Source organism: Ambystoma mexicanum, chromosome 12, assembly GCF_040938575.1.
Source record: "Ambystoma mexicanum isolate Mex_15411 chromosome 12, UKY_AmexF1_1, whole genome shotgun sequence".
Classification (NCBI taxonomy): domain Eukaryota; kingdom Metazoa; phylum Chordata; class Amphibia; order Caudata; family Ambystomatidae; genus Ambystoma; species Ambystoma mexicanum.
In genome coordinates this window covers 362,305,682-362,324,768 of record NC_090936.1, presented here as the reverse complement: position 1 = coordinate 362,324,768, position 19,087 = coordinate 362,305,682, and the positions used below count along the sequence as shown (strand labels likewise).

Sequence of the window (19,087 nt, the reverse complement as noted above, 5' to 3'; positions counted from 1 at the left end):
GATTGAATTGAAGGACTTCTCTTGCCATCTGAAAGTATTTGCCCTGCTTAAGAATATTTGTAATGTCTTGTGTTCTAATAACCTTTGCCTTTTGCAAACTACTGAGTACTCTGTATGCCAAAAGTACGGTATTAATGTCCCCAGCACCCTTGTTACTGAAGGTGTTGTGTCTGTGGGCCATCCCAAACTGGCCTTGTCTGATCCAGAACCTCAAGTGTACAGTATTGAAGTATATGTGTGTTACTATTCTATTGCTCCCTTCTAATGAAGGCTTTATAACTGACTATACATTGTTTATGCAAGAAACCTTGAGTGCAAGTTTATTTGAATACCAGTAACTGAATATTTGTCTAAATCCACTACAGCTCACATTTCCCCTCTTGAGATAAGCCTTGCGTCTCAAAACGCTACTAAAACTGTAGTACAAGCTTATACCAAAGGTTGGTTGCATATACCTGTAGTCCTAGTTGTTTGTAGTGTTCCCAAAGGGTACTGCATTCAAACTTTGCCTAACACAGGGTGCCAACCTTTTGCGCGGTTCCAGATAGTCCTTGGATCTGCTTCGCTCTCCTGGATAATTGGCTCCATGTCTAGGTCGATTTGGACCTATTGGTGATCTGCACTCATGACCCCTCCTCATATCCACAAGTCCAGTGAGTGCTCGCACCCAGCTGGATCTGCCCCAGTCATGCACGCCAGCAGTGGTCGAATCGGGGACCACCGTGGGACAATGGCCTCGTGCACACCAGACATCCAATAGTATGGATTGGAACCAGACAGTCCCAGACCACTTCCTGGGTACCTACACATGTGACATGCATCAGCCCGTGAAAAGCGATTTGGTTTGGTAAAAGTTCATAAGAATACATGAAAAGCTTCTGCTGCCACCTACTCCTAGGCACTTTGTCTAGTTACCAAAGAACCCTTAGGGGATGAATAGGGCCCAAAAAACGCAAGGTACCCATAAGCGGGGGTACTGTAATGTACTTTACACAATGAAATAGTTTCCAAAAGTGGCAGAGTCGAAAGACCAAGAAAAACAAAGTTACCCAGTACCAACGGATGGCTACATCAGTTTCCCCATAACAATGAGCAAAGGCCCATTGGAGTGCAGCTGAAGCCTGTGCTCCACTGCCAAAAGTCAGGACTGGAGGCTGCAACAAAAGCAAAAATGATTGGGCGCACCACAAATAAAGAGGTAAATTAGCAGTAAGTCAAGTTTTCCCCCCAACACAAGGCCTCCTGGCAAATACAGAACAATTTCTTCTCAGGACACCTTAGGAAACTGGTACACATCAATCAATAATTAAAAAAAAGTGGATTAACACTGAACTACATGCAGATGTGCTGACTTTATTGCTCTTCATATAAAATATATAGGATTAAGGAACCTCTTCTCTTTAAATTGTTTACACATTTTTGGCATAAGTGTTGCATGCCATTGCTCACCTTTAATGCAATGCAGCCCCTGCATTAACTAAACAATTTGTTGAGGTATTACCAGAATTAAAATACCCCATCTTGTAGAGACGGGTACATTTACCGACATCCCGTTCTTCTTGTACACCTTAGGGAACAGCTAAATCATCTTCAAAAGACCGCCAGGAACCAGCAACACAACAAGCCTCAGCAGATCCAAGCACCAGCAGCTCTCCTGAAATCCACTTGTGCACCGGAGAAACTGACAGCCATTTCCAGCAATCTGCTGTGCAGCACGTGAAACCGAGTACAACCACCAACAGCCGGCGTCCAAATCCTGAAAATAAAATTAAAAAAATAAACCCACAAAGGGCCCACTCCACCCTCCCAATACGGCAGCGTGCCCGGCAACACAGATCAACCTTTTATTGTATGTGTGTTTGTTAAGACGGATTTCTGAACTGTCCTGGTGGCGCAGAAGTTCAGAAGGCCAACCTAATTACTTGGAACAGGGTAACCTCTGGACGAGCCAGACCAATCAAGGTAGCGATCGCGGCGGTCAAGACTAGGTCTCAAGAGGGGTGAGGGTGACTGAAAGCCCGCAATGAGCACACAAAGCAAGGACATTTACAAACTACTCCAAACAGGTGTTATATTAAAAATATATACACATTTATTCCAAGGCCTTTAAAACAATGACCGTAGCGAGAAAATCACAATATAACAATAGTAAACCAACACATACCATACCAATACAATATATATACAAATACAACAAGTCTCAAGCGTTAGATGCACGAAATGTGTAGTCCACCTAAAAGGGAGGGAAAACAGGCAGTGCGAAATAATGCTTAGACCCAGTTCGCCTTCAGAGGCACCTAACTAGAAGGAAGTCCGAGCCCTGCGAAGAGTGGAGCCTTGTGCTCAAAAGTACCTGCACACGCTGGTGCCAACGGGCAAAAGGGGAGTCTCTTCGAAGGAAGTCAGGCAGTTCAGTTTAGTGCACAAAAGAAGAAGAACAAGTTCCACGACTCAAGCGCAGCCTCTACTGTGGCCAGAAGCAGAGCGCGAGTACGGACAAGGGCGCTGTTTTGACACAGCGGGGAAAAGCTATGGGCTCCTGCAGGAGGGCGACCAGTTCCTAGCTATGCTGCTCACCGGTCCCCGATGCAAGCAGACCCAGGCTTCTCCGCGTCAGTTTCAGTAGCTGGCAGGTTCAGAAGAGCAGGGAACGTCTCGTCGTCGTGTTGAGTCTGCAGCGGCAGAGTTGAGTAAAAGACGTCCCAATCGAAGAAACCCGCAGTTTGTTACCACAGCAGGGCAACGGAGCGGCCGTGTGTATCGGAGCCAAATGTACACTACTCACTTCAGACCTGGGAACACCAAGTGTACGAAGCGTGCGAGAGTGACAAGGACTCTAAATACTACACAACCTGGCGGCGGTTACAGAGCAAGACTCCCGTGTAAGCTGGTCAGTCTACTGGATGGCCCAGAGACACTTCCGAAAGCCTACGAGCAGGAGATGGTGAAGATGCCGAGAATAGCTGTTCCCGCTATTCCAAGGGTCGAAGTACCAGTACAGGCCTTCTGGTTCGATCAAAGGTGAAAAGGGTTTCACAAGACGACAGCAGTGCAGAGGAGAAGTCCTTCAGCGGGTCACCATCGATTCCTCGGTTCAGCCTCTTGGTTGCAGGATACTTGGCTCCTGTATTCCTTCGTTCGTGAGAACTCAGGAGATCGACATGGTAGTGGTGTTTCCAGCCCCCTCTTATCCACGGTTCCCTTCGCGCCAAAACGGAGGGGACCCAATGGGAGATCCGCTCATCAATACTCACACCATTCGTGGACCAATCACGGATCATGGTGGTCCCAGGCATTTCTACACCACCCTAGACTCTCTGGCACCCAGGATGTGTATTGGGACCAGACTTCCCAGCCCACATCCTGGAGGCACACACAAGGCCTGTAGAAGCCCGCGAAAGCATCCGTGTTTCGCGGGAAAGTACATGCCCAAATAAGGAAGGCCCCGGGTCGGCTCGACCTGGGGAAGGTGAAGGGAGCAAGACGGTCAGCGGACAGGACAAAGGAGCCTCGTGGTCTGGCCATTTTGGGAGCCAGGCCACCATTTTGGGTTAAGCGTGAAAAACGCGCTTAGAACGCCAAAAGGAGCTCAAAACACAAGAAACGATCGCTGCCACCATTCCCGTCCGTGAATCACTTGCACCGATCAGTTGCAATCCTAAACGAGTATCTAGGGCCTGTAGAAGACTAGAGACCCAAGAGAGCTGTAACTTAGCTTACAGTGCCCTCTTGTGTCATGTTGCACGAAAGCCGCGACATGATAAAAGAAACTACGGGAAACAGCGTTCCCCGGTACTGACTGTCTTAAGGGCATGTCAGTTTCCCCGTAAGAAAGGAGCGAAAGCCCAGAGGAGTGCGGCAGAAGGCTGCACTTCTCTGGCAAAGTCGAGAACAAGGTGAAAAACAACAGCAAAAAGTTTAGGGGTTGCCACATGGAAGGAAAATTACCTACAATTACGAAATCTTTCCTAACAGTGTTTCATTTAATTATTATTTTTCTATATTCACCAGTGGGCTCAGGAGCCAAACCCACCTACTCCCCATCATCTACAGCTCAGGAAAAAGTACAAGGAGAGGGCAAACACACTGGTGCGCTTCCAAGCAAAGCAAGGGAGGATAGGCTGAGCAGTAGGCAACCCAGCCACCCACTGAAGTTCCTTTCAGAATGGTAGGAACATTAAAACGGATCCATTGCGGTGGATGGGAGGGTCATGCTCTCAGTAGAGGGGTTGGGCATGGGAGTAATATTGAAAAGATGGAATGGGTTATTGGTAAGGAGGTTGGGCCCTCAAAAGGAACTATTGGTACAAGGAGGCAATACAAAGTTTGTTGCCCGAGTACATGATAATTATTGGCTGCACCTCCCCTCCCCCACCCCAATTGATCAGGAGTGAACAGTAACATACGCTCATGTTACAGAGTTGGTGGCACTAATCTGTGCGTGATGTTAATGTTCGGAAGAATGACTGGCCTGTGTGAGCACAATATATAAGAGAAACATTACAATAACTGGTTTACGTGAAAAAGGACCTGTGGCCTGAGAATGGGCCAGCAGCCACAGGCAAGGAGATTCCCGCCAGAACCTTACTTTGAAGTATCAGCGCCTCATTTATTTTAAACACAAATGAAACATAGAATAGCAAGAGCATGTGATACATCAACAAGCACCTGTTAATCAATAGCCATCCGTGGCACATACATTCTCCGATAGGTGGCCCACTCTGCACTTATACAGCGTGCTGTGGGGGGAGCGCAACCGCATTCCCACTACTCCCTTCGGAGTAACACCAGGAGGCTCAAGACCCTGGCCCTACACCAAATGCCTCCTGAACACTCCCCGTGACCCCCCCTACCAGCCCAAAAGCCCTCCGCGAATGGCTGCAAGCCCACCTGACTAGCTAACGTCAGGCACAGGGGCTCCCTGAAGGGGGCAAATCACCATCCCATCAGACCACCATCTGCCCTCAACCTGAAACCCCCAAAATGTATAGTTCGGTGGGAAGGAAACCCCATCATTAAACAGATCCGGTAGGCGACACAGCAGCAAGATCACCAAGGAGGAGACAATACGGTCTTCCTCGCCCGGCCTTAAAAGCCGACTAGTCCTGCCACCGAGTCGCCACCAAAAGCATGTGAAAGTCATTTGCCCGCCCCTGCCCAGTGCATCCCGCACAGATGGAACATAACGGCAATCGGCGGGGGCCGGAAAGGTGCAGGTTGGGACTACCCGAGATGGCAGGGCCGTCTAGTCAGTCTGCATTCACCCAACCCAGTTGCTGGGCTTACAGCCGGAAGGCACAGGCATGTAGTCAAGTGGATTTTACAGGACTGTCCCGAAGTGACAGGGTGTGCACTGCGACACCCGCAGTGATCCAGCAACAAGTAGGTGGTCAAAAAGGAAGGTAACTGCCATTTGAAGCGTTACTCCTGCGATGAGATTCAGGTAGTGACCAGGTTAGGTGCTCTGGTAAGAGGTTTGACGGCAACGATCTGGTACCAGTATGCACAAGCAAGGTGTTTGATGCTAAAGCTTGAAGGTCACGGTTCAAGGGACACCAGGTTTGATCAATTTACAATGGGGGCGGCGATTAACCAGGTTGGTAGAACAATACCAAAGACAGCTCCGGAGGATCAAGCTGTTGCCCAGGTGTTGTACACATATGAACAAGTTTCGACAGAGAAAACATAGGGATCCTTGCTGTTCTGGCTTTCAGGTGCTGTGAGGCCCAATCCAGGGACAAGATAGGTCTGTATTCTCATGTTCCCAAACAAGGGGGAGGCTGGCACACAACTGCAAGGGTCCTCCAACAGAGTGAGGTACTGGGTAGCTCTGTGGATGGCCAAGAGGCAGGTCTTGTTCCAGCAGCAGGTCACCCACCAATGGTCCGGCGGCAGAGCTCTCCTCTGCCTTGGAACACCCACGTTCACCACAAAACTGGAGGGCTCTGGAAAGAACTGCTCTCCCAGCCAGGCCCAACAAAATCAGTGATTGGACTAAATCTAGCCTGCCTTAGTGGTCAAATCCAGGTCTTAAAGTATTGGACCTTGTCCTTCTGACGTCACACCAAAAGAGCTTTGCTCCAGAGGAAGTGGCAGTGACATGAAGGAAAGGCAGAGAGAGAAACAAGATGGTGGGAGTCTTCCGCTGTACAAAGCCCTCCTGTCTGCTTTATCCAAGCCCCCTTCCCATTCACTAGCAACAAAGGCCTTTAGAAATGCACCACCCTGGTGTGAGGCTACTCCCTTTGAATGGGTGTGCTCATTTGATGCCTGGGCCCATAGCGGCTGCCTGTTGTGCTGCTGTCTCTGGCAGAGGGTGCTACTTGCCCTCAAAGATCAAAGAAGAAGCATGGCCATATAGGGTCCTGGCCTGTTAGACGGGGTCTGCCCGTCTGGCCAGAACAGAATACACATAACCTTCCATGGCTGAGCTTCGCTCACAGAAGCAGACATGCACCATATTAAATTGGATGCAATTATCATACGTAGCATCATGCACCATGCCTTAACTGAGGCATAGCTTATAAGAGTTTAGTCTGCCAACAGTTTGGGCTACTTCAGATCATTATAATTTTAGTACATGGGTACATTCCTTAAATGCAGCCCAAGCGCGGCAGAAACTTGGCGGTCACTGCAGCTGTCAAATGTACAGCTATGACACCTTGAACCTGCTCTGAACCACTGGTACAAAAGGTGCTGCAAATCAGGGTACTGGTGCAGCAGGACACAGATACACACTGCGCTTTGAAAGGGGACACTGATGAGCAGATTACCCTTTCAGAGATTAAATTACTGTCATTTTATTATGAGTACTGACTTCAACGAATCATCTAATAAAGAAAGCCAGGGCTTTCACACCCTGGCCATATTACAATTAATTACAGCTAGTTATGATGTGGGAGTCCCAGGGTTCTAAATTGACAGCATAGCCTGGTTAACTTGACACCAACAGCTACCAGTAGTTTTGACCCCCCCCCTCCCCCCAGGCCAACTCTTGAGGAACAACCCCAGCTTGTGGTGCTGAGAGAGGACCTGGCTCATCTTTTATTGATTTGCCTGGCATATACCAACATCAGACTGTCCACTTTAATGCCAGTGCTTAAGTCAGCCAACATCCACACCTATAGCCGGCAGTACTATTTCTTTTGACAGCGGACTGTCTTGAAAGCTTGGCCATTATCATACGTGAAAAGAGCCATGTACCTAAGAAAGAGGCTATTTAATTGCCCCAATAGGCTTGGTTGCCCAGTAAATCGTGTGTAGGAGCTCTGTCTCAAACAAATTGGAATACTTTGTGGCTCCGAGGGCCCCTGTGTCATTAACTAACTCCCACGGTTTAGTAATGGTGCACCTACTTGGAGGCACCCTATTGGCGGAAATATGCCTCAGAAGTTGTGAATCTTTTCTTCTCTTTTGTTACTATGTGATTTTATAGAAGTTGTATTGCGATTGGTGCTTATTTTTGGGAAATATATTTTGTATTGATGAGCAGACATCTTATGTACTGTGTTATGTTTTGTGTGTCTGATGAATCATTGTGATTCAAACAAACATTTGGACTGTGCTAGAACAATGTATGAATACACATTCAGACATCTATACAACATGTAAAGCATAAGGGGTCATAAATAATGGACAAAATAAGAAGTTTGCATCTCATGTGTAATTTAGTTTTGAGCGAGGTTCTGTACTAGCCCCTCGTTCCCCGTGGTAGCTCCTGGTTGCAGGTTATAGCTGGATACCGTAGCGCAGCTTCTCCTGCTTATCCAATCTTAAATTCGATCCCTTGACTTCTTTTCAATACATGCTGTGTATGTGTGAAAATACCAACTGCTACTTAAGTTTCCCCAAAAAGTTCACGGCGTGGGGCTACACGGATGGCAATGTATTGAACCTTGTGCACAGCAGGGAGCATCTGACGTGCTACCACTCATAAAGTGTCCTGCATACCATTTAGTAAAGTTGATCACCCTAGTACATACAGGGTGTGGTGTCACGTGCCGAAGAGTGGCCCGTCACGGGGAACCAGGGAGAGAGAAAAAAGCACTATAACAGGCGGTTGTGTTTCTTTCTGCGCAGCGACACGCTATACCATATTATTTGGGCCTGATAAAACGTAGCAGTAAGCCCTGACTGGTGTTGGACATACATCACACTGGCGACAAAGGTTTTTACGAGCCTGCACGCGCATCTAATGCTGCAACTTCCAGAAAGAAAAGTGAATGTGAGATGAAAAGCTTATTGACTAACGGCCGCGTATTAACACACGTGCATACAAGCCTCGTTTTCACACCCCCAACGTTCCGTTACACGCTCCGTTATAAACAAAATAAAGCAGTGTTTCACTTCAGCAACCCCAATGATCTGTAACCTTTAACAAGAACAGAAGAAAGCACAGATCAACGTTTTTTTTTTAAACGTTTGTTAGCACATATATAAACACAACAGTCGGCAAAGCTTCCAATTATCAATGGAAAAAAAGCTGCCAAGAGACATTTCCAAACAACCAAAACATCAACCATGGATATTGATGAGTGAACTGGGCCCACATTTATTGTTTTTCCTTCTTGTTCTCCATCCAAGTAAAGATTCAATTTGTGAAACGCCAAAGCACCTATTATGTCCAGCACTGAGACTAGCCCTTCTATGACGGGGGCGAACTTGTCAGCTGGGAGAAATGCCAACTCAGACCACCCTGACCCAGCACTGACTACCCTCATGCCATCTTTTGACCCATTTACAACGGGTGCAGCCATACAGTGGGAAATCTGGTTACAACAATTTGAAATCTGGATGCAAGAGAGATCACCTTAGCAAAGAAGAAACGCACATTTCTTCTACTCAACATTGGAGCGGCAGCACTACCCCTGTTCAACGCAATACCAGGTCGTGGAGACGCAAATTATTATGATTGCTGCCAAGAATGCCCTCACCAACATGTTCAAGCCCAAACTCAATCCAGACTATGAACGTTTTCATTTCTGCATGGCTAGACAGCGTGAAAATGATACCGTGGACAAATTCCATGCACGCCTACGTCAAATGGCAGTTGGCTGTGAATTCCCTAATGAAGAGTTCGACATCCGTCTTCAAATCATAAACGGAATTTCGTCTGAAAAACTGAGAAAGGCCATTTTGTCAGAGAGGAACATAAGCCTATCCCGAATCTTAGAAATGGCACGCCTGCGCAAACAGACAGAAGACCAAGTGGCAGTAATTGAAGCGGCAATGCAAAGACTCCCGCTCGACAAGCCAAAGCAAACGGAAGACATTGCTGCCATAACGAGACACCAAAACACTCGAGAACAAGGTGAGCAAAGAGGAATCACTATCAAAACCCAAACATCGCAAGGGAGAGACAAGGCATGCAAATGGTGCGGTGGTCCGTGGCATAAGGGGAGTCCTCCCTGTATGGGGATCGACATGCCGCAAGTGCAATCGTCTCAACCACTATGCAGCTGTCTACCTAAACCCACCAAATAGAAGCGATCGAGAACAAAACACTGTGGCAAACATGACAGCAGGAAGAAATTTGGCCCTCAAGGAACACCACGCCAATCAAGGAAAAAAAGGAAGGGCAAGAGCAGTAGACCACTCCCAGAGATCACCAGACACAAGTGAAAGCGAAGACAGTGCATCCCCTGATAGAAAGGACCATGACAAGTGGAAGAAGAACAGCAAACGAGTACACCAAGTACATCTCATCTCAGCTGTAGAACCGCAACGGTCCAGACAACGGAAGAGGCCATCATGCACTGTTATTTCTGACGGAGAACCGCTGCGAGTGGTTATAGACACAGGCGCAACTGTCAATGTAATGCCAGTATCTGCATTTAATAAACTTCACCCGAAGCCCAAACTCCAAGAAAGGAAGGTCAGACTATATGCATATGGCTGCAAGAAACCTCTGCCGGTGCAAGGGTTGTTCATATCTGACTTCGCTCACAACAGAGCCATGTGCCGGGCACGAGTTTATGTCGACGATGCTGGCTGTGAAACACTGCTAAGTTGTAGAACTGCTGAGAAATTTAAATTAATTCATTTTACTTTCAACATTCAGTGCAGGGAGATCGACGAGTTGCTGAAACATCACAGGGTATTTCAAGGCATCAGGTGTCTAAAGGGCAGATCCATCAAACTCCACATTGACCCCACCATTGAACCAAAAGCAGTACGCCATCGCAGAGTACCGTTCCATATGAGGGAAGCTGTGAAAAAAGAATTAGACAAACTAGAAGCAGCGGGCATCATAGAGAAAACGTCAGGGCCAACACCGTGAGTAACCCCCATGGTAGTCGCGAAAAAGCCCAAACAACCCAATGCAGTACGAATCTGTATTGACATGCGGCTCCCAAATGCTGCTATGGGGAGAGAACGCCACATTACACCAACTATAGATGAACATATCATGACCTGACTGGGGCAAACATCTTCAGTAAACTTGACCTCAGGTCAGGATATCAACTCAAATTAGCTAAGGAGTCGAGATACATCACCAAGTTATCCTCCCACCTTGGACTACGACGCTATAAGCGGCTAAATTTCGGAATATCATCATCAGCTGCCGAGGTATTCCAGCACGAGATTCAGAAAGTCCTCACCGGCCAGGAAGGGACTATGAATATCAGCAATGATATCATATATGCATCCAACGAAAGTGAACACCTCAAATGCCTTGCAGCGGTTTTACACAGGCTAGAGGAATCCGGATTGACCCTGAATGCTGAAAAGTGCGAATTTGGAAAACAACTAAGTTTCTTTGGCTACATTTTGAATGCGAAAGGAGTGTCGCCAGATCCTGCCTAGTCAATGGCATCAAAAACACCAAGCCTCCAACATCCATCACAGAAGTAAGGAGTTTCATGAGAATGGCGACATATTGTGCGAGAGTAATTCCAGATCTCGCCACGTTTGCAAGTCCCCTCTGTGAACTTACCAAGAAAGACCAAACATCGGAGTGGTTGCCTGCTCACCCGCAAGCATCCCAGCAGATCAAAGACACCCTATCTGCGTCCACAACAATGGCTTTCTTTGATATCAAGAGGCATACAGAACTTCTAGTCAACGCTAGTCCAGTCGGCCTAGGAGCTGTACTTACCCAGACTGACAATGATGGAAATGTATACCCAATCGCTTTTGCCAGTCGTGCACTAACCAAAACGGAACAGAATAATGCACACGTAGAGAAGGAGGCCCTTGCTATTTTATGGGTATGCAGGCATTTCAAAGTTTATTTGCTGGGCAAGCAGACAAAAGTATTCTCAGATCACAAACCACTTATTCCAATTTTCAGAGGATCAGCACCTCATCCACCAGCACGCATAGAAAAGTGGATGCTTCAACTCCAGCCCTACAATATAGAGGTGGAATACAGTTAAGACGGATTTCTGAACTCTGTCCGGGAGGGGCAGAGGTTCAGAAGGCCAACCCAATTTCTTGGAACAGGGTAACCTCTGGACAAGCCAGACCAATCAGGGTAGCGATCACGGTGGTCAAGACTAGGTCTCAAGAGGGGCGAGGGTGACTGAAAGCCCGCAATGAGCACACACAGCAAGGACACTTACAGATTACTCCAAACAGGTGTTATATTAAAAATAGACACATTTATTCCAAGGCCTTTGCAACAATGACCGTAGCGAGAAATCACAATAAAACTCCAGTAAACCGACACATACCAAACCAATACAATATACATACACAGACGCACGAAATGTGTAGACCACCTATATGGGGGAGGAAAACAGGCAGTGCGAATAATAATCAGACCCAGGGCGCCTTCAGAGGCACCTAACTGAAAGGAATTTCAAACCCTACGAAGAGTGGAGCCTTGTGCTCAAAAGTACCTGCACACGCTGGCGCCAACGGGCAAAAGGGGACCCTCTTCGAGGGAATCAGGCAGTTCAGTGAACAAATGAAGATGAACAGAGCTCCGCGACTCAAGCGCAGACTCCACTGTGGGCAGAAGCAGAGCACGAGTACAGAAAGGTGTGCTGTTTGACACAGCGAGGATAGGCTAAGGGCTACTGCAGGAGGGCGACCAGTTCCCAGCTATGCTACTCACCGGTCCCCGATACAGGCAGACCCAGGCTTCTCCGCGTCAGTTTCAGTCGCTGGCAGGTTCAGATAGGAGCAGGGGACGTCTCGTCGTCGTGTAGATTCCGCAGCAGCAGAGTTGAGGGCGTCCCAAACGCAGTGAACCCGCACAGTTTGTTACCACAGCAGGGCAACGGAGCGGCCGTGTGTACCTCAGCCAAATGTACACTACTCACCTCAGACCTGGGAATACCAAGTGTACAAATCGTGCAAGAGTGACAAGGACTCGCAATACAACACAACCGGACGGCGGTTACAGAGCCAGACTCCAGGGTAGGCTGGTCAGTCTGCTGGATGGCCCAGAGACACTTCCGAAGGCTTACATGCAGGAGATGGTGAAGGTGCCGAGAATAGCTGTCCCTGCTATTCCAAGGGTCGAAGTACCAGTACAGGTTCGATCCGAGGTAGAAAGGGTTTCACAAAGCGACAGTCGTGCAGAGGAGCAGTCCTTCAGCGGGTCACCAGCGATTCCTCGGTTCAGCCTCGTGGTTGCAGGATACTTGGCTCCTGTATCCCTTTGTTCGTGATAACTCAGGAGATCGACATGCTAGTGGCGTTTCCAGCCTCCTCTTATCCACGGTTCCCTTCGCGCCAAAACGGAGAGGACCCAATGGGAGATCTGCTCACAAAACACTCACCCCATACGTGGACCTATCACGGACCACGGTGGTCCCAGGCATTCATACCACACTAGACTCTGGCACCCAGGATGTGTATTGGGACCAGACATCCTAGCCCACATCCTGGAGGCACACACAAGGCCTGTAGAAGCCTGCGAAAGCATCTGTGTTTCGCAGGAAAGTACATGCCCAAATAAGGAAGGCCCCGGGTCGGCTCGACCTGGGGAAGGTGAAGGGGGCAAGACGGTCAGCGGACAGGACAAAGAGCCTCGTGGTCTGGCCATTTTGGGAGCCAGGCCACCATTTTGGGCTAAGCGCGAGAAAAGCACTTAAAACGCCAAAAGGAGCTCAAAAACAAAAGAAACGATCGCTGCCACCAGTCCCGCCCGTGATTCACTTGCACCGATCATTTACAATCCAAAAAGAGTATCTAGGGCCTGTAGAAGACTAGAGACCCAAGAGAGCAGTAACTTAGCTTACAGTGCCCTCTTGTGTCATGTTGCACGAAAGCTGCAACATGATAAAGAAACTCCGGAAAACAACGTTTCCCGGTACTGACTGTCTTAAGGGCATGTCAGTTTCCCCGTAAGAATGAAGCGAAAGCCCAGAGGAGTGCGGCAGAAGGCTGCACTTCTCTGGCAAAGTCTAGATCCTGGTGAAAACAACAGCAAAAAGTTTAGGGGTTGCCACATGGAAGGAAAATTACCCACAATTAAGAAATCTTTCCTAACAAATACCGGCCAGGGAGACAACCCAGCTGATTATCTGTCTCGCCACCCATGACCCGCTACAGAGGAGGAAGAACACCATGCGAGGGAGACGGAGGAACATGTTTCCATGTAATAGCCTGCGCCCGATCGCGGGTTTTGACTTTAGCCAACGAAACCGAGACAGACACCATCCTAACTCATACCATAACCGCCATCCAGTCAGGGAATTGGAAGAATGTCATTGCCTCATGGCTCAACGCACCACAGCGGCCCAGGTTAAACTTCAATCCCTTTTTGGAATCCGTCATGAATTTACTCTAGCCCCCGAAGGGATAGTACTAAAGGACCATCGCATTGTACTACCTACCTCGTTAGAAGAGCGAGCCCTCAAACTAGCCCACAGTGGACACCAAGGTATTGTGAAAACAACAGCATATTTGAAGTCCAGGATGTGGATGGCCAACATTCAACAGAGAGTGATTGAACTAGTGGGATCTTGCGCAGCCTGCCAAGCCACTCGGAGAGCTGAGAACCCAGAACCTATCATCAGCGCCCCAAGAAGCAGTAAACGGTGGGAAGCTGTCAGTATCGATTTTTGCACCATTGTTGGAGGAAGCTACCTTCTTGTCTTAATTGATGAATTCAGCAGATATCCTGAAGTCGAACATATGGCGTCCACTGATGCCGAGAACTTGACTATTGCATTAGAGAAAATATTTGCAATACACGGGATCCCAACACAAACCAAAGTGACAATGGGCCACCCTTCACAAGCCAAGAACTACGCCAATTCTTTCAAGATTTCAACATACGGATCACCCCAGGATGGCCACAAGAGAATGGTGACGCTGAGCGATTTATGGGGTCACTCAACAAAGTTATCCATATCGCCAAGGAAAAAGGACAATCATGGCTGAAGCAGTGTATCGATTCCTGAGAACCGACAGTCAGACTCCACACTCCTCGACAGGAATCAGCCCTGCAGCGCTCATGTTTGGAGTACCCATACAGTCAGAACTCCCTATACACACCTGGTGGGTAGCACCTGAATCAGATCTTCCAACTATAGAGGCCAAAAGAGTGAAACGAAATGAAGAAGAGCGCATTTCTCGACGAGCCAATCACCGGAAGCTAAGACCTGGAGACACAGTCATTGTTAAGAACTGAGCAACCCCCAAGAAGATGTCCCTCAATTTTGAATACCAGCCTTGGACAGTCAGTGCCGCAAACCATAGTATGATCACGGCCACTCGAGGAAGTGAGACTGACGAGAAATATTTTGCACTTCAGGAAAGTACCGGCTGAACTGTGGGAAGAAAGCCAGGAAGCTGCAAGAGAAGAACATGGATCGTTTTGCCAGACACCAAGTCAATCGCCTTACCACTCGCAAAACCAATTGACACCTGGACTCTATGAGACACCAAGAGAACCAAAGATTCCTAGTCAGCATGAAGAGGAAGTTCAGCCTGAGAGCCCCCCCGGCAGATAACCCAGAGAGATGCAATCCCCGATACCACCTGAGGGAAAGACCAAAACCATCGTCCCGCCTGCATGGCTATGTGGTGGATGGGATCTACCAGCAGTTGAACTTGCCCAGATAAACCTTATAGACTCGAATAGACTACACCTGTTTTTGTTGGTTGTTGCTAAGGGTTATTAAAACATTCCAAGTTGGGGAGGAATGTAGTGTCACGTGCCGGAGAGTGGCCGGTCACATGACACGGGGAACCAGGGAGAGAGAAAAAAAATAATAAATGAGCCCATCGGAATTGGCGTCATTAAGTCAGTCGGGGTCTGAGCACCACAACGGGCGGTTTTGTTTCTTTCTGCGCAGCGACACGCTACGCCATATTATTTGGGCCTGATAAACGTAGCAGTAAGCCCTGCCTGGTGTTTGACATACATCACACAGGGGAAGCAACCAGTCTGTGTACACGTACAGCGTTAAAGTAAAGTTGGAACATTGTCTTGCAAGTTTCATGTATGTATTGGCGTGGTTGTATTGACTGGTAATTTAACTATGTTGCAGTGAGCTACATCAGTCAAGCTACATAGAGGGGGCCTTAGTAGGGCTCTACCCAGTGCGTTCACAGAGCATGGAAGGCAAAGCTAGTCATAACGAACGGTGACATGCTGAAGTGGTAACAGCAGATACCAAATAACTTTTTACCAAGTTTAATTACCGACCGCTAAACCAAAGGGTCTGCGTCAACACTGCATGGATCCAATGCACGTTGGTAAACACTAGAGAACGGCTAACAAGCATAGGTTATATTTTACCAGCTTAAATAACATCGATGTGCTTACTTTTTGGGTGGGGGGGAAAAGGGACTTTGGTTTGGACGAACCCTACGACCCCGCGTAAGGGATGTTACACACAATATTGGCTGTACGGTGTCAGCTTGAATTGTAGGAGGCTTAGTGGCCACGAATATTTGCAACAGACACGGATATAAAAAGAGACTGACCCGACTATCCGCACTGAGGAAAGTGCGCTGCTGCACGCCAGATCTCGCGTGCAGGTAGCCAGACTCGTCCCCCTCAGCAACAACAGATATCTAACTCGTAGCCGATCTCTAGCCGACTCTGAACTCCCATGGGCTCTTTAAATACGTTCTATAAATACTACCAAACGCGCAATGATGACGCAAAGAAGAATGCGGCTGTACTATTGGTCATCATCTTCCGCGGCGACTCTCTATTATCTCACAACATGGCCCCTTCGCCCCACCCCGATTCAAGAAATAGAAAGGAGACAGTATATTTGTCTTTACGGTGTCGAACCCTAAACATACAACAAGGCGGCCGTTTTAGCGTGGTGAAGGAACGGACTTGGGGGCCGTGCAGTGTACTTCATTGCGGCAACAAGTGCGTAAAGTAATATAATAATCAAATACAACTGTCAGTACGATTAATCAAATATGGCAACTACGACACCCATTTCCACAGAGTGCACGGCACCGTTTCTTTTGGTCAACAGATTGTAAAATAAAACATTGTATTAGAAGGACTTGACGTTAAGGCGGCATGTTGTCCTTTAGTGTACTCGTGCACACAATGCATAAGCACAAACTAGGTGTGCCTGTAGTTTTAACATTAACAGGGACAATTCACACGAAGCACGGATAATGCTTGCAGCGTTCACGTGGACCTGTGCCCATTTTTTTAACGAATTGACAAAACCGTTAGCTGAGAAACAGTGACAGCAAACACGTGGTTAGTTACACACAGCACATTTAAATTTAGCACCGAATACGTCGATACGTTGCAGCAGGGTGGCTATTTTATTACCGAGGTGAAACCGTCACTCCTTTCACCTTAATCCAAGGTAGCAACGCCAAACCCTGTCTCCATAGCTACGTCGCTAGCTTTTGTATGGCTACTGCTGATGACGTCGGATGCGGTTCGTTTTGTCGGGATGGGTCGATTCCAGCTGGCCTAAGCATGCCTCTGGTTTACAAATACATCGTCCTTTCAGTGCAACCTCCGCCCAGAAAACCCTAATAGAAGAAGCATTGACAAAGCCAATAGTTTGGGCGTTTACCGTTCTTTGCATTTCGAATTTATATGCACCAGGGTGCAAATAGGTGAGTGCAAATTTTCAAAGGATGGTGCGATAAGGGACGCCGGTCTGCAAAAGAATGAGAAGAAAGGAGAATAGAGAAAGGGAGGAAACGATGAGCAAGAGGAAATAAGAGTGAGAAAGCTTGAAAGTGAGAGGGTAAGAGTTAAAGCGCGAGTGTGAGAGAAAGGATGAGAGGGGCAGAGGGGGAGCTGGGTGGGTTTTAAAGAGGGTAGTGTGGGAGTAGAGAGAGTGGTGAAGGTTGAGTGGCAGGGATATTAGGGGCTAGGGTGGGTGGGGTAGCGATAGTGGGAGTTCTGGTGGGTGGGGTAGAGAGTGGTGAGTGGGAGTAAGAGTAGAGGTAGGTGGTTGGGGTAGAGAGTGGGGGTAGGGTGGTAAATCATGCTAGAGAGACAGGCTGGGGTGGGTGAGGGTAGAGAGAATTGGAGGTGGTGGTGTAGAGAACGGGGTTGTGGGTGGGAGTAGAGAGAGGAGGATAGCTCAGCGGGAGGATAGCTCGGCGGCAGCGTACGCGTCTTGGAAGCAAGACGATACAAAGCAACAACAGGTTCGATCCCCGGGTCCTCGCTTAGAAACCTCTGGGTGTTTAAGCGTGTTATAAATACGTAACTAAGACAAACAAAAAAACAAAAAAAAACACAATTACGCAACTAAGAAAAAAAAACAATTCCTGTAACAGCGCCTCGATGCCTGCGGGCTGTGTGAGCGCTTTATAAATGTAAAATACATAAATAAAGATGGGTGGGTAGAGGTAGTGGGATTTTGGGTAGGGTGGGCGGGTGGTAGAGTGAGTTGGGTGGGTACAGGTAAGAGAGAGGGTGAATGTAGAATGGGTGATTGGGGTAGAGAGAGTGAGGGCTCATGGTAGAGAGACAGTCTGGGATGGGAGGTGAGTGGAGTTATGGTGGGTGGGGTAGAGATAGTGGGGGTAAGGTGGGAGGGTGAGGTGAAAGAAATTAACTTATTTTTTTCAGCGTGCTGCTTGCTGAATGAACCGCGGGTTCTGTGGGACACGTTAATGGCCACACAGGGAAACTTCACTTCACTGGTGTTTAACGCCTTTTTTTTAACGTCTTTCCACCAGAGCTGCTTTCTTTCACACTTGGCTGCTCGCACTCTGACAGGTTCCTTTGTACTTAAGACTCGCTTCATATTTACATTGCACAGTAATTGACAAGTAGCTCCCTCACTTGATTCCAATTGCACATTATGGCCCTCATTACGAGTTCGGCCAGTAGCCATGCCGCTATTGACACAGTCCTTCCCCGTTCCCATTTCAGCCCCGATAGGGCTGAATGGGAATGGGAGAGGGAGCAAACAACGGGCCATAACGAGATGGCCCGTTGTTTGCTCCCTCTTCCCCTCGCGGGACCCGGTAAGCACGCCTGGTTTTCCCAGGCGTGCTTAACGTGTCCTGCGAGGGGACCTCGTAATGTGGCGGAACGGGTTGAACAGCGTCGTCACCTTTTACGGCGCCGTTTAACCTGTTCCGCCAGGGTCGTAATGAGGCCCTATATGTCTAAACACAGTTTGTTAATACAATGAAATATATACAACAGTTAGTTAAAAGGTTCATATTTTATTTACATTGAACAACTTTAGCACGACCAAATCACAGCAATATTTTGTAATGGAGACATTATCCCAGGGATATTTTTACATGGAACCTGGTAATTGTGTGGGGGGTAGGTCAGTGGGAGAAGAGAGAGTAGAGGTAGGGTGGGTGCAGGGCCTGTCTTTGCATCAGGCAATGCAGGCAGCTGCCTGAGGTGCCAGGCTCTGGGGGGGTGCCAGTCTTACCCCATCAACAACATTGTCATCAGTTTAATTATAATACACAAAAACAAAGGGAAACCTATTAAATCATCAGGCTCTCCAGGGTGCATTCAAAGCCAGAACCTCCTGTGGTCTTTGCAAGCCCTTGCTGCCAGGCCTTAAAAGCAACATTTGTTGCTTATCAGTTGCCAGGCCGAGGCTTCGGTGATCACGTGCCCCCTCCTCAGCGCATGTGATGCACAGATTTTGGGCTGATTGATTGGGCTGGTAGGATACAGACAGCACTTGTGAAGTTGCGCCCGAGT

At 48.0% G+C, this 19,087-nt stretch overlaps 1 protein-coding gene across 2 annotated transcripts in view; it reads right to left on the bottom strand.

Annotated features, from left to right (window-relative positions):
- KRAS (KRAS proto-oncogene, GTPase) overlaps positions 1-16,049 on the bottom strand; it is a 229,606-nt gene extending 213,557 nt beyond the window's left edge. The window contains exon 1 of one of the 2 annotated variants that reach the window (XM_069628481.1): positions 15,892-16,049. The gene's annotated coding sequence lies outside the window, so the exon portion shown is untranslated. The remainder of the gene's footprint in view (positions 1-15,891) is intronic. The other variant, XM_069628480.1, reaches the window with a different exon arrangement.
- Positions 16,050-19,087: the final 3,038 nt, after the last annotated feature.